Source organism: Podarcis pityusensis, assembly GCF_964106645.2.
Source record: "Podarcis pityusensis genome assembly, chromosome: 3".
NCBI lineage: Eukaryota > Metazoa > Chordata > Lepidosauria > Squamata > Lacertidae > Podarcis > Podarcis pityusensis.
In genome coordinates, this window is record NC_138026.1 from 64,497,566 (window position 1) to 64,511,298 (window position 13,733).

Below are 13,733 nucleotides of genomic sequence, written 5' to 3' on the forward strand. Positions count from 1 at the left end.
GGGAGGATAAATCTGTGGGTTGGGCTAATCTGATGTGAGAGAGTGAGAGAAACTGTTAAGTTGAGTCAGAAGGTATTAGGAAGGTATAGGCCGGTCAAGAAACTAAGGATAAGAAACTGACAAAAAAGTTAACTGAGAAACCATACTTGTTAATGCTTACAAAATAAATTTGTTTATTTGATTTAATTTTAACAACTGTCTGGACTCAGTGTAGACCCGAGAGTAGCGAGTTGGTGGCAGCGGGGAAGCGAGCACAGTGGTGATACAGGGATCAATAGACCGTCAAACGTCCAGGGACCCTGTGTGATCGCCACAGTCCCTTATATACTGGGGAGCTACATGCAACAAAACAGGCCAGGCAGTGGCAGGTGCTAGAAGTCCCACTGCAAAGAGGTCTAAACACATGCTAGAACACATAATCATGCCTACAGTGTGGCAGTGAAAGCAGTGATTGCTTCACTGCTTCCATCACATCCTCGAAGTGGTCGATAGGCTGCTGACATCTATATTGGTGGATGCGGCCTGGGACTCCTCAGAGACCTTCTGTGAGTTGCTTGCTGATCACTTTGAGGAGAAAGTCATTTGTCTCCACAGAGAACCAAATGCCATGACTGATGCAATCCCCAACTGAGGTTTCCAATGCCCTATCAAGCCAAGTTTTATGGGATCGTTTTCAGTTTTTACAGCCTGATGATGTTGACAGGGTGTACCTGATGACATGCTCTTTGGATCCTTGCCCTTAATGGCTAGTGGCAGCTTTCAGCTCTCAAATTTCAGCAATGCTAAAATCCGACGCGCACCACCCCCCCGCCTCTTGTGCTGTGCTCTACAGCATTGTTGTGGCACCCCCTACAGTGTGGCAGCCAGTGCTGCTGCACCAGTTGAGTCTGGTGCCTCTGTAATGGCTGATTAAAGCTAGCCAAAGGGGCATGACTGGGTGGGTTCAGGGTGCGTTGAACATTCTTCTACATGAGTACATGGTGCTGGTATTTATTTATTATGTATTTATTAAATTTGTATATTGCCTTTCATCCAAAAATAAAAGGCAGGTCACAACATAAAAATATAAAATGAGAACTCAAAATGCATAATAAAAACAAAAACAAACAAATAACCTCCCTCCCACAAATACAAGGCCTGGTTATAGAGAAACATTTTTGCCAGGTGCCAAGATAACACCTTGCTTGTGGGATTTGCATGGGCTGCTAATCTGTGATCAAACCAAGTTCAGGGTGTTGGTATTAATATATAAGGCCCTATACAACTCAGGATAATGTGGCAACCATCTGATTCCTTAAGTACCCAGTCGATCACTGCAGTCTGTGGGACAGTTTATCCTGCAAGTTCCAAAGACCTCAGAAGCCTTCGCCACACAGAACAGGGCTTTTAACATGCCTGTTCCTCTTTGGCGGAATAACATTCTTGCTGAGTTATGACAGGTACCTACTATCTGCACTTTTCAGAAATAATTGAAGACATTTATTTGTAAGTAAAGAAGCAAACTTTTATTACAGCAGTCTAACAGTACAAACTCAACAGCTAGGAAATAGAATCTTATCTAGGTGCTCTTGCAAGGCAGAGGCGTGACAACAATAAATCCAAGTCAAGAGCAAAGGCCAAGGCTGAAGAGGCCAAGATGAGTAGCCAGTGCTCCAAGAGACTGCACAGCAGCTGCAACGGGGTTCCAACAAATTTCCACACCTACCCACCAAGCTTGTAAGCAGAGACAAAAGGCTCAACTACTCGCAAGAATCTCTGTAATAATTCCTGGCCTGAAGGTGAGCATTTCTCCAAGGAAGATAAATCTCCTCTCTTACCTTGAGGAACCACTTTTACCTGGGAGATGTTGCTGGACATGCATTTTCATCTGAATTTTTCTGCTCTGTCACAGCAGGCTGCTCTCCTCAGCCTCCATCGTTGTCCACAGACTGGGTAGTGGCAACCTCTAGGTCTCATCAGGTACTGGTGCATCTGGTGTCATTTGGGGGGTAGGTACCTCCAGTGGACTTTGCTGCATAGTCTCATTCCCTCCTCCTCTTCCAAGCCCTCATCCTCAAGTGCCTCCCACTTGAATCCAAGAGCTCAGAAAGAACCATGGCTGTTATCCATTTATCAAAGTTACCTTATAATTTGACATTGTATTTTTGAGATTCCAGTTTCTTTCCCTTGCTGAGTCTTGTTTTGCCTGAGCTTTTCTGAAAACAAAGAAACTTTGCATTGGTATCAGTAGTATGCAGTGTGAGGAGGAGTGTCATTCTGGATGTAATTCTGCAGCAAAATAAAAGAAAAAAGGCATATTAATTTCACATTTCTGGCTATCTCAAGAACTCTGCCTTACAAGGTTTCTATTGGTAAATTTCAGTGTCATCCTTCTGTTTCACCTGTCAAGTATTATATTTAGATGTTAGACTTTAATCTGTTTACCCTTTTTATTTTCGTGAATCAATGTAGCAGCAATTAAATACCTTGTCTACAAGGCAATCATCTATATATAGCCTGTGAAAACCAAGTAATGAAAGGTCACTGGCTGTAGCTGGTGCTCTAGAATGTTTAGAGAAGTCTCTCCGAATGGAACTCTGCTCTTGGAGACTTCACACAACATCACAGGAACAACAATATAGGGTGTGCACAACTTGTTCTGATGACCTTCCAAGCAGTAAGCCTTGGAGTTGTAATATTGTATTCCCTGAAATTGGAATGCTTTACCATGAGTATATAACTTTTGGAGGCATAGTTTAAAATTTCTGAAATAAACTGGAATATTGCCATTATACAAGTTGGATATCAATAGTCTGTGATCCCCTGCCCAGATAAGGAACTTTACAGATGACAAATATCACTTCTGTGTAAATTATTTTGGGTACTTTGCATGTATATCATCATGTATAATAAAAGCACACATATTTATTTACTGTGTGTATGATCCCAGTGAGTACTGACTTCTTTTGGAGTGAAATTGTCTATTTATTTTATACACATTTATAGTCCACTTTATAACCGAAGTTCTCTGGGCTGCTTACAAGATAGCAAAACAGTCAAATATATATTCATCACAGGGGTAAGCTGTGAGCAGTTCTGTTCACAGAAGTGGCAGTTGTGCAAGAAATTGAACTTGAAATATGAACTTAACCTTATGCACACTTAAGACCTGACGGAGGTATATTGCATATCTAGTAGAACATGCTGACTGTGTGAGGTAGTGGTTAAAAGAGTGTTGGATATGAGGAGAAAAGTTTAGTTCCTCACTGAACAATGATTCTCTCTGGATAGGCTTGGGCAAATTACTCTCTGTCAACATAAACATACTAAAAATGTCATTCTGACTTCCTTGGAGGAAGGGTGTGATAAGATATAAACTAATCCAAGTACATAACTATAGAGTGAGTTTCACCCTTAGTATATTTACATAACCAAATATCAGAGCCGGTATCCAAATAAAATTGAAAATAGTTTTGTGAACTCATGAATGCATTTAGTGGCAGGCAATGAACTGGGGTGCAGGGCTTGGGATGGAGGAGAAGACACACCAAATTCAGATGGTATCTGTCACGGACTGTCTACTCCACATACTTAATCTTCAGTTGGAAGTCTTGCAACACTGACCTACATGACCAACATTATTCATAAGTTTTGTATTTTATTTTATTAGTCATGATAAACTTTACAATAGCAGCGCACATTCAGCCAATGGAGTATGTGTGAGCAACTTCCAGCAATTGTGATTCGATCCATGCATGCAGTTCTGTCATCATATACGATGGGTAAATTATGCATGCAAATAATGTACAAAGTTGCAAAATAAACAACATAGCCAATAAAATGAATATACTGAAGATGGATCCAGCTTTCATTGTCCCTAACTATTGGCCATGATGGCTGAGGCTGATGAGAGTCCAAAATCAGCTGAAGGGCCACCAGTTCCCCATCCCTGGTCTAGGCTTTAAAAGAAAATAAAAAAATATTTCCCAGCTCTTTCTCTGGTGACAATAACTGAAAATAACTGAAATACATGATAAACAAGTGGTGTTTTTTAAGGTACTGGTGTAAAATTTTACACCAAAGCCCTAGAATCCCTGCTCAAATGATGGAACCTGAAGAAGCAAGAATGCTCTACCACCAACACCCCTTTCCCTTGCCAATAGCACCATGCCCTCCTCTCCCACCTCCAATGTCAAGAGAGTGGAACCCGCCAAACAATGCACATAGGTGGTCAGCTAGATTGGGTTTTTAGCATTTATGTAACATTTTAGAAGGCTCAAATCATTTTACATGTATTATTTCAGTCTTCCTGATCTTTGCAGCTGGAGTAAATAATAGCTTCATTGTCTTCAAAGTTACAACTCCACAGAGCTTCTCTGTCTGGACATTACATCCTAACATACTCATATCTAACATCATTATTAACAGAACACAACTGTACTCAGAATTAGAGAATGAAAACTATTGCCAATTTAAACCAGCAGACGCAGCCTCAGCACAGAACATTACCTGGGGATTAACGGATGGCAGGGTTTAGTAAAGCATAGATTGGACCATCAACTCCTCCCAGTGGGTTATTGATCCACCAGGAAGTACCTTGTGCCTTAATCATTATTCCCAAATGATTCCAGCATTGCTGTGTTCTTCTAGATTTGTGACATTAGACTCTCAAGTAGGCATGAAGGCCACATAGCAACAACTGTATTTGCCCAACTCTTAGTTTAGAGCAGGGGTAGGAAATGGTGTGCAGGGTCAGAGGCAACAAAGGGTAGGCTAGAAGCAATAGTGGGTGGAGCAAAAGATGTGTCTCTTGACTTTGTACAGTAAGCTACATTTCAGCCACAAAAGCAAGAGGTTTCTGCATACAAGCTCATATCTCTCCCCTCTTCATCCAGACAACCAAGAAGCATCACAGTCCCTCACAGTCCCACAAATTTCAGTGAGGAAAAAGTACTCAAGCAGAGCATGGAGCAGGACTGATGAAAGATGTGTCTTAGAGAGTGGCCTTTGTGATTCCCGAGGGCCAGAAGGCTTAATCCAGCCTCTGAGCCTCAGGTTTATCACCCTGCTTTAGCCTTTGGATTTCAACGTATTTCAGCACATCGTGCAGGGAAAGAAGGCAGCAGTAGGGTTCTCTCTTTCAGGTATCTCAACTGTTCTAGATCATTTCTCAGCCTATTCAAGTTAGTTTTTGGAAAGACTTCCTTGACAAGACAGGAGGAAATAGAAAAGACTTTGTGTGGAATAACTCACAAGCTGTGAGGTACAGGCTGTATAGGACTGTCTCTTAAACCAGTGGACGCTCAGAATTTCTCATTGTGTCTTGTTTGCTTTTCAGCTGTGTTACTTTATAAAAATATCTGGTTTTCTGTATGTCTGAACTTGCAGCAGTTTTAAAACTGGGGGTGCTGAGAGTTGGAGTCCAACAACATCTGGAGGGTCACTAAAGGATACATGTGGATGCCTTGTTTCTTCTGAAACGTCCTCTCTGTAGATGTTCTAAACACCCCCAATATTTGGTATTTGGCTGATATTTGCTATGAGCAGTTAAAATGGAAATTGCTAGTGATTTCTCCACAAATTTTCCTTTGAAGTGTTCCCAACTCACGCTTTTGAACTAATAAGAATTTAAGATTGCTTCCAGAGGATTTGACTATTGAGCATTCATTCTAATTTGTCTGTGAGATGGTTAGACAGTGCTGCATCAAGCAAGTGTCATCCCACACTTCCAGCACATTTCCCTATCACTTTCCTTATTGCAATTAAAAAAAATATTGGGGGGGGGGTCTCCAAATCAATGGTAATTGCACAATCTGAAATTGTGATTGAATCCCATCTGAAAATAGTGACAATCTGGGAGTACCCTAATCAGCAATTTTGGTATTTAGAAACAGGACTGCCAACATGCACACCCCTAAGCAGCAGGAGTGGAAGAAGAACAGACCATCGAATCAGGTAGAAAGTCAGTGTGCCTTACCATCTGCTGCCTGCCTGCCTGCCTGTCACAGGTTCTTCTCCAGAGACTCTTTATGCCTACAGAATTTGGCAGAAGAGGGAACCAGGCCTGACTCAGCAGTTTGCATTAGCCTTCTGCCAATTTTCATCAGGCTGCATCAGCTTCCTGGGACAGGGACTTCAAAGGAAAGCTGCCTTGGATGGCAGGCACAGTGCTGACAGGCACACCCCTTTGGGGAACTGTGAAGGTGCTATTCTGTTTACTCCTCTTTTAGTTATTTGCCTGGGTCACAGTTAATCTGGAGATGAATGGGTTATTCCTAGTATTCTTTTAGACAGGTTGGCTAAGTTAGGTGTCAGAGGTCCAGTTCCGCACAGATGGCCATTTCCAGAAGACAGTACTGGGAGATTACTGCTTGACCTCTAGACAGTCATACTACAGGATTCTACAGACATCATTCTTTCTCCAGTGCTGTTGAACAGATACATAAAACCACTAAGAGAGGTAAAATCACATGTGGATGACACCCAGCTTTCTCTTTTTTTTTTTCATCAAATGCAGGCAAGACTGCTATCTGGAACCAATGCTTCGGTGCAGTAACAGACAAACAAACAGATTCAATCTAGACATGGCAGAGGTACTGTTGGTGGTGGCTTATCTATCTGGGTGGGTGGTGTTCAGCCTCTTCTGGATGGGGTCACACACCCTCTAAAAGACCAGGTTCATAGTCTGGTGGTGCTTTTTGACTCAGCATTATCATTTGAGGTTGCACAGCCTTGAAGTGCTTTTTATCAGCTGTAACCTCACCTGAATGAAGCCATCTTGGCCAAAATTATCTATGCCCTGCCTGAGTCTCATTTGACCATATGACAAATTATGAATATTACAAATATATGGGACCAGGTTATTTGGAAGATTGCCTTTCCCAGTATGTATCTACCACAACCTTAAGATCTTCTGTGGATGCCTGGTTCTGTGTATCCCAAATAAATGAAGTGAGTTGGTAACCACTAAGGGCTTTTTATGACAGAGACAACCTAGTTATGGAACAGCCATCTCAGAAAGGTTCACTTGGAACTTTTGTGGATAGGCAAATACAGTTCTGTTCAACTAGCCTTTTTCGTATAACCCATGTAGTCTGGGCCTCTGTTTTAAACCTGTGTTTTAACATTGGGGTTGGGGAGAAGTCCCGTCCCCCTGCACCACTGTGTTTATGCCATCTTTTGTATTTAAAGCCACCAAATAATTGTATGTTATGAGGCACCATACAAATGCCAATACTACTGCTACAATCATACTACTACAGCAGTACATGTCTGTCTGCTCATAGGTAGGTCTGTCTGGACTCATAGGTAAGTCCCACTAAATTCACTGGGACTTATTCCCAGGTAAGTGTGCATAGGAGTGCACCCTTAATATCTAAATATGTGTACATATAAGTGCTTCACAGCCACCCATTTTAAAACAGTTGCATTTGGAATGGGATATTTCCCTTTAACAGAACGACCTCTGCTGTGAAGTATTCTCTTACCTGAAAATATGCTATAGCGTTGCACAGAAGTAGTAAGGCTGGCAAGACTCCATTCTCTGGTTTCATGATCTCTTGCAAAAGTGGTTGTAGAGTTACGCTTGTGATCTGTGGTATGCAAAAAGAAACTGTATTCTAAAGATTACTGTGGCAGGGAAATAGTTTTACTAGAAGTATGTTTTAGACAGAGAATAGTTTTGCTTATGCAGATTTGTCTTTATCACACAGATTTATAAATGTGATACTGCAAACCTCCAGAACTCCGGTAGCCAATGTGCTGCCCTCCAGATTTTACTGAAGTGAAGCTCTCATCAGCCCTGCCAGCATGGTAAATAGTCAGGCATCGTGAACGAACATCAGAACAAAGTTGTCAGTGGAGGTTCTGTGTCATCTTGTTACAGTCATGTCATCATTAAATCCCTCAACAATGCCATTTTGTTCCTACTACATCTCTTCACATCATAATCTTGCTGGTGCAAGTCCTATAGTAGGATATTTGGCCTTTGCTGTACTGTTCCCAATGCCGTTAGTCATTCATTGCAAAGTTTTGGCTTCATGGTTTCTAACTCCAGGCCACAGGGGTAATACTGGTCCATGTCAATACTAATGACAGATGAGAGTGAGTGTTACTAGATCCAACTGAATGAGATGTCACTTAAACAAACTGTCACCAATATGATGTAGTACCCCGAATCAACCTTCCAATAAAGGCTTAAAGCAACATTTTGCAACATACAAGTAAAAAGTGAAGCATTGGCGATAATAATAATAAATAATTTCCTGGACTCTTTGAGCTCAATCCATAGAAAAGTATGTGAACCTAAGTACCGCTGCTGTTAACAAAAGAGTGGAAAGTGCAGTTAAGCTCTTAAATCCCATTAAATTCAACAAGCCTTGCATTTCTGTGGATTGTTTCCTTTGACCACAAAGGAGATCTGGTTTATGAAAGAAGTATCCAAAGAAAGAAATCTGACACTGATAAGTCTCTTAGTTGATGGCATGGGAAGTTCTGCAGTAAAGGCAGTAAATAGTTATCAACACAGAATTTAAACAGAATGGGGGGTATGGTTCTTTCACCAAGTTTTTCAGCCCAAGTACTTGCAGCTAAAGAAGCAGTGGGGTGCAGTATTTGCCTTCTGATTTTTGGGTCAATATTCATTTGAATTCAACGACTGATTTTCTTGAAACATGGCTAGAAACACTTTAAAAAAATTATTTTTAGACCTTGGTAGGTGATGTCATCTGGTGGAGTCATTGTTGGCCAGGTATACAATCCATTCCTTTTTTATACAAATAAGACAGTTTTATATACATAAGGCAGCTTCCTATGTGCCTTTCCCAAGTCAGACAATCCATCTAGCTCAGTATTGTCAATATTGACTGGTAGTAGCTCTGTGGGGTTTTGGGTAGGTCAGTTTCCCAGCCCTACCCGGGGAACTTAGCTCCTTTTACATGTGGAGCATGTGTCACTGAGCTGTAGCCCACACCCACATGGACCGTGATGGCTGAGCAGAAACAAAGTAAGGCAAGAAAGGCAAATTGAAACAATGACAAAAGGAACTTGTGAAAAGGTACAGTAGCATGCTGTAGCCTTTGTTGCTTAAAGATCTGAAAGGTCTTCTAGGTGTTTGCTTAGTTGCTCTGCCCTGATATGTGTGCCGGTCAGTAATCACACAGTTCAAAGATGAAGTTAATTCTTTATTTGCAAAAACATGATCTTCACAGACTTGGTTGAGTGTCAGTCCTAATGAGCAGAGCAGGTCATTCCGGTAGTCTTTCTCCCACCCTTTCCTGTCATACTTAAAGATCTGCTAATGGTTGCTTTCTGCCTGACAGGATGAAGTTGTGACCTCTGCCACAGTAGAGCTCCTTCCCCTAACCCCCTACTCAGAAGCCAGTGGAGAGGAACTCTTTGATTCCCTAGAGCCTTCTGACAGCAGAATAGGGATCAAGGTGATCTTGAGAGACTCCTTGCCTCCCCTGCAACCCCCATTGCAAATGCCACACCATTCATAAGGGTCTCCCAACAGATCCATAAGGAACAGATTTTTGAAGGGTTTTTACATGGTGCCCAAAAGACAATTGATCAGGCACCGGGAGAGGCTCCCTGGGGAAGGCTGTTCCATACCCAAAGTGCCACTACTGAAATGGGCCTTTCCTTTTCATTCTGTTACATTTGCAATAGAATCACAGTATCGTTGAGTTGGAAGGGACCATGGGGGTCATCTAGCCCAACCCCTTTCAATGCAGGAATCTTTTGCCCAATGTTGGGCTCGTATCCAAAGCCTAAGATTAAGAGTCTCATGCTCTACCGACTGAGCTTTCCCAACTACCCTTTCTACAGATTGATCCCTAGGCAAAAGAGAAGGACAAAGAGCTGTGCTAGGTTTCTGTTGTAAGATTAGACAGACAGAGTCTTACAAGGTCCAGGAAATCACCAGACACCAGAGCCATAGCTAGGTGATCTTGCGCCCCTGGCAGAACCATCCAGATTGCGCCCCATAGCTATGGATAAATTTGCTCTTCTTTCTGCCTCTCCTCCAACCCCCACCTTCCACCCATTCAATTCACCCTCTATTTAAAACCATTTCTTAGGAGGCAATAATCAATATTTATATTTATGGACATATTTTAGCCGATTTTGCACACACACACCCATCGCCACACTTTGCCACCCCCTAGCTACGGCCCTGCCAGACACCACAATAAGAATGCTTAAGCAAGAGTGCAAAGGCTTGTGGGAGAAAAATCAATCTATTTTTATCTAATATCCATTACACATTAATCTCTTAATGACTGCAGTTTGCAGGGGTACCTTGTTTATGCGAATGAGCCATTCCAGATCAAACTCCATATACAACCCTCTTCATTGTAGTCAGTTCACAGATTCAGCTGCAGAACCTGACACAAAAGGCTCTGTGTTAATGACTCTTCTGAGCCAATGCTGAAATGTTTATTGAGATCTGCAAAGCAGCAATAATAATAGTCATTAGGAATGTATTGATGCACTTACCATCAGATGTTGCAACATAAATTATATTCAGTGTGTTACATACACAGTGGTTGCATTTATGCACATAATAACTGATTAGTTCATAAGAATGGAAGCTAGAAATTCATTCAGTAATTCAAGAATTTATCTGGTTTCAGAAAACCCTAATCAAGAACAACAATGAACAGTAATGTTGATACTCCATTAATTAATAATAATTTCAGTGGCTAAAATTCCAAAAGCTACATACATAAGAGGCTTTTCCTCAATGTCCTATGCTGGGAGAGAGGAGGAAGCATTTAATAAAAATTATTATTATTATTATTATTATTATTATTATTATTATTATTAAAGAAATGTAAGCCAGCAGCCATCAACTTGTGGAGGTAAATTCAATGTTAATTATATATTGTATGAAAAACAATTATTTTGTTTTCCTGAATCTACTGCTAATCAATTTCACTTCACAACCTCAAGGTCTAATATTATGAGAGGAAGAAAAAAAAATCCTTAGTCTGCTTTCTCCATGCTATTTGTAGTTTTAGAGACCTCTGACTTGTTTGTAAAAATAGATCCTGGCGACCCCTCAGGAATGGCTGCTGTCTGTTTAGTTCCACTAATAACTGCAGACATTTAGAAATATGATTAATATTTGTACCTTTCTCATGATTACATTTATTTAATCTGTCACTGCAAGGGTAGCTGAAGTTGCTGAAATATCCTATTTTGACTGCCCCCTTGATTTCTTTCTCCATTGCAAGAGTGCATCAGAATATTTGCCGGGGGACAATAGTATATGCATAAAAATAAGTTACTTTTGAGGCCTGGTAGTTTCACCAACAGCAATTTCTTTTTTAAGGTTTTCTAGGACTCTCCTTGGAGCTACATCACCCTGAACCCAACCATCCTTATCCTTACTTGTTTGATTGGTTTTTTAAAAAACATTACAATTTATCCTGTCCTTTCTCCAAGGAACTGAGGGTGGCAAATATGACACCACATTCCCGTTATCCTTGCAACAATGCTGTGAGAGATGTTAGACTGGAGGGTAGTGATTGGCCAAGAGTCCCACAATGAGTTTCCTGGCCAAGCAGAAATGGGTATCTCAATCCAATTGCAACACCATCAGCTCACCATATTGGCTATTTACAGACTTGCTATCCAAAGATAACCATATTCCATTGCTTATCACTGTTGTAGTAGGTTCTCATAAAGTTTAGGGCTTTGTATACTCAATACATTTTGAGCACATAACTTGTCCATCTTCTTAGATCCTGAAATGAGAAACAGAGAGACATAATGGATTTTAAGTAAATAATATGGCATCTTGATACTAGTCTACTTCAAATCTAAGAAAATATATTAGCGGTGTTGTGGTCAGGCTTATTGAGACACTATAACCTTGAATTTTATTAAAAATCAAATAAAGTGGCAAAACTCAAGCTGTGTTGTTTACATTTAAATATTAACTTTTCCATCAGCATATCCTTGATAAAAGATGGCTTAGTTTTCTTTTCTTTCTAAAATTAAACAATGGCACGATGAAGAATACTCACCACACATTTAAAGCATATTCAATGCACATTTAAAGCACATGTCTTCCCCCAAACAATATTAGGAAATGTAGTTTATTAAGGGTTCTGGGAATTATAGCACTGTGAGGGTGTAAATGATTGTCCCCATGATTCTTTGAGGGAAGGTGTGTGCTTTAACATGTTTTATAAATGTATGGTGTATATGCACCCTATGCTCCCCATTTTCCCCCCTTGCTGTCCAATTTTACCCCTTCTAGGTTTTGAGGATTCAGACTTTAGCATATAAACATAAAAACATCAGTCCTTCTGGTTAAGACCAAAGGTTTATCTAGCCCAGCATTCATGTCCTTACAATGGCCAGCCAGATGCCTATGGTAAGCCTGCCAGTACAAAAACCTTACCCACTTGTGAAACCCAGCAACTGGTGTTCAGAGGCATGCTGCCTCAGATGTTGAAAGTAGTGCACAGCTATCATTAGCAGGAGCCTCTGATTTTTTTATTTTTTTTATCCTTCATGAATTTGTCTAATCCTCCTTTAAAGCTGTCTAAGTTGATAGCCCTCACTGCATCTTGTCATAACAAATTCCAGAAATCAACAGTACACTGTGAAACATTGCCTTTTGTCTGTCCTTTATCTCCCAACATTCAGCTTCATTGCCTGATCCAGCATTGTGAGAGCGCCTGTACACTGTGACCCTCTCCAAACGTCCTCCTTCTGTGCAATTTTTTCCTGGGGCTCTTTGGTCCCTTTAATCCGGTATAGCTGTAGACAGAAGGGGAATATTTTCTCACTCTATAATAACAAAACCCAACTTCTACAGTCGTAGTACTTCTAAATCTGTGCCACTACCACCACTCAGTCTTGCTTAGTCCCTCTGGACACTTAATTTACCAATAACTTGGTAGCCATGGGTTGCCATACATCCAGGACATAGCCTGGATTCAGCAGTCAGAAACAGTGTCCAGGCAGAAATCGCTGAAATGTCCAGGAAAATTCGGGCGTATAGCAACACATGTTGGTAGTGTAGATTTTGGCAAATTTCCTTAAAAATAGCTCTAAAATTTCATAATTTTTTTTGTCATTTTGCAAAAATCTGTGTCCAGATTTTCACTTTTTGAAATATGGCAGCCCTAATACAGGCATGGTACAAAGACAGTCAGATATTGATATTATATTTAATAAAGGTATTTGCATTTACCTCTTGCAAGATTATTAAGTACACAAGTTTTTCAAGTTACTTCAATCTATCTTTAAATGAGTATATGCTTTGTTAACCTGTTAGCTGCCACTTTTAATGCCAATCTTTAACTATTAATATTACACTCAAGACAGCTTTAAGGAAGCAGTTAGTTGTTGTTGTTTAGTCGTTTAGTCGTGTCCGACTCTTCGTGACCCCATGGACCAGAGCACGCCAGGCACTCCTGTCTTCCACTGCCTCCCACAGTTTGGTCAGACGCATGTTTGTAGCTTCGAGAACACTGTCCAACCATCTCGTCCTCTGTCGTCCCCTTCTCCTTGTGCCCTCCATCTTTCCCAACATCAGGGTCTTTTCCAGGGAGTCTTCTCTTCTCATGAGGTGGCCAAAGTATTGGAGCCTCAGCTTCACGATCTGTGCTTCCAGTGAGCACTCAGGGCTAATTTCCTTAAGAATGGATGCATTTGATCTTCTTGCAGTCCATGGGACTCTCAAGAGTCTCCTCCAGCACCATAATTCAAAAGCATCAATTCTTCGGCGATCAGCC

General features: G+C 40.9%; 1 long non-coding RNA gene across 1 annotated transcript; it reads right to left on the reverse strand.

The window, feature by feature from the left end:
• Nucleotides 1-1,478: 1,478 nt before the first annotated feature.
• On the reverse strand, nucleotides 1,479-7,557 carry LOC308473076. Its single transcript, XR_013983893.1, has 2 exons — nucleotides 7,467-7,557; nucleotides 1,479-2,268 (listed from the first exon to the last, which is right to left on the reverse strand). It is a non-coding gene; the product is annotated as an uncharacterized lncRNA (long non-coding RNA).
• Nucleotides 7,558-13,733: the final 6,176 nt, after the last annotated feature.